The 2,500-nt window shown below is 41.9% G+C and overlaps 1 long non-coding RNA gene across 1 annotated transcript in view; it reads left to right on the top strand.

The window, feature by feature from the left end:
- LOC119589847 overlaps nucleotides 1–2,500 on the top strand; it is a 4,592-nt gene that overhangs the window by 1,259 nt on the left and 833 nt on the right. The gene's annotated exons all lie outside the window — the stretch shown is intronic.

Here is a 2,500-nt window from a genome sequence, read left to right as displayed (position 1 = left end):
GGATGAGAAGGAAAGGGAGGGAAGGAAGGTGAGGGAGAAGAAGCGAGTGCTCCCTCTTGCCTGCGTTCCTTTTAAGTACCTGTCAGGCCCTGGGTGCTCCGAGGCCCCGAGTCCGTGATCTGACGGACACGCGCTTCGTCAGTGAACACCCTGGGACGCCTTCGTGTGTGTAGGAGAGGCTATATGTAGTACAGATCCCCCCCACCCCCACCCCACCCCGCCATGATATCTCTCTCTGCTTAACATAATTGTTTCTATCTAAGGAAACTCGGGGGGATAGAAAAAAACGGACACGAATTTCATTATCACAAGAATTGAGTAGTCCAAACCCGTTCCTCTGAAAATAAAATATAATAAAATGAAAAAAAAAAAAACAACAACAAAAGGAATAAAAAAAGGGTTACATTAATCGACACATTCCTTGATCACGTTCAGAAAGTCCCTAAACCCAGGGTGCTTCCCGTCGCCTTGTCTCTCGGCTCACCTTTCCTCCCCATCTTCATCCTACTTCCGGAACGCATCCTTCCGGTATGTGCTAACCCTCCTCCCGTCCTTCTCTCCCCTCCCCTCCCCTCCCCTCCCCTCCCTTACACTCCCTGCTCCTCCCTTTTTTCATTGTGTGGTTCTCACGGCGGCCTGCGAAAGATTTCTTGGTTGTTGGCTTTGCTTTTGTCACGTGCGTGCAAAATAAGGCTTACTCGTGGTACTTATAATGTATCTGTTTATATATATTTGGCTCTCTAGCTGTATACGCGTATACTCAAATAGTGATACTAAAAATATACACATGTACACCGCCCCTCCACGTGTGTGTGTTACGTTAGTATGTGTGCGTATGTGTGGTATCTCATTGGTAAATTCACACATACTTAGTGTCTGTCAAAGGAAGAGGAAGTAACTACGATTCCTACACACATTTTCCCTTCATGTTTTCACCTCGCGCAGCCAGCTTGCACATGCGAATCACGTGCGCCGCGGGAGCAGAATCAGCAACTACTTAACAGATTCCGATACTTTGTGCGAACCTCTTTCCGTGCACAGATACAAGGGTGTTGAAAGTCATTTTACATATAGTTTGACTTCAGGAATTCGCCGTGTTTATGAGATGTAGTACATTTTAAAGATTTAGAAGCTAGAAACGTTTTTATTTTGAAGTGTGAAGTTTATATATTATCAATTGAAGTGAAATGCTAACTTGAAAGAGAAAAAAAAATATTGCGTAATTGCGTAAAAGTGAATTTTCAGCATTTATTTGCATCATTTAATTATTTTTATTGATTTCGTAGCATAGGGAAATGTGAAAAAAAATACGAAACAAAGTGTACAAAGGTATATATGGAAATTGTTTTGGTGGTGCGTTTTTCGCGTCCTTTTGTGTGTATAGATAGAAATATAAATGAAAATACACCTATACATTATTTTGCTAGATCTTACAAAGTAACCATGGAAAGACATATAGTTTACGAATATAAGACAAATATCCTACCTGCGTATGTATATATGTAGGTGTAGAGTGTTATTAACATTCAGAACCCGGGGTGGGCCCGCTAACCGCAATCGAGAAGCATTAGCCCCGTCTGCTAACGTCTAATTATGTGATAGGTTTATCAATCACACCGTGTTAGGATTTGTGTCGCCAGTCTCCATTCGGTGTCAGGACACAGTGTTTGACTGGGGTGGTTTGTGTGTGGTGTTGGTGTGTGTGTGTTGTGTGTGTTGTGTGTGTGTGTGGGTTGTTGTATGGTGTGTGGGGTTTTGTGTAGTGTGTGTGTGGTGGTGTGTGAATTAAATACATAGGAAAGTTTGCTCACAAAAAAACATTTGAATTAACGATTTTGGGTATTTGAAAAGTACCTTTCAAATCACTATTTTCATCACATAAGCCCCCTTTCTTTTCTCTCTCTTATATAAAAACCACTTTAAAAAATATAGATAATTAAATAAATAAACACATTTATCAACCTGTTCCCTCCCCCCCCCCTCCCATCTCTCCTTACCCCACACGACAAAAAAAATATATAAAATAAGATAAAAAAATAAATACGTAAGCGAAAGAGTGGCACCCGTGGTCAGCGCGAGGGTCAAGGGAAGCAAAAGCCAAAGCCAGGCGCGTGACCTTCGACCCAGCAAGGGCGTGACCCGCAAAATTTTACGTAATGTCATTGACGTTAACCCGACTCGACACACACTCACGTACGCGCGCCACACACAACACACACATATACACATATACACTCGTCGCGACTCCTTGTTAGCACTTGTTGTCATCCCTCATTTAAGCGCCCGGAGATTTAAAAAATTTGCGCTTATTTCCGGGTCTGTTTCAAATGCTTTTAAATTTTGTTTAGATAATGTGGTAAAAGATATTACATAAAAAGGGGCTTGGTTAACGGAGAAATTAATTAATGATGAAGAGGAGTGGTTTTAGCGAGGGGGGAGTGTGAGCCGACCCATAGAAAACGGAAATACTCAGGGAACGGAAGTAAAAGAGAGAAAAAAA

The sequence above is a fragment of the Penaeus monodon genome, chromosome 26, assembly GCF_015228065.2.
Source record: "Penaeus monodon isolate SGIC_2016 chromosome 26, NSTDA_Pmon_1, whole genome shotgun sequence".
Classification (NCBI taxonomy): domain Eukaryota; kingdom Metazoa; phylum Arthropoda; class Malacostraca; order Decapoda; family Penaeidae; genus Penaeus; species Penaeus monodon.
The sequence above is the reverse complement of the archived record's forward strand: the minus strand, read 5'-3'. Positions and strand labels throughout refer to the sequence as shown.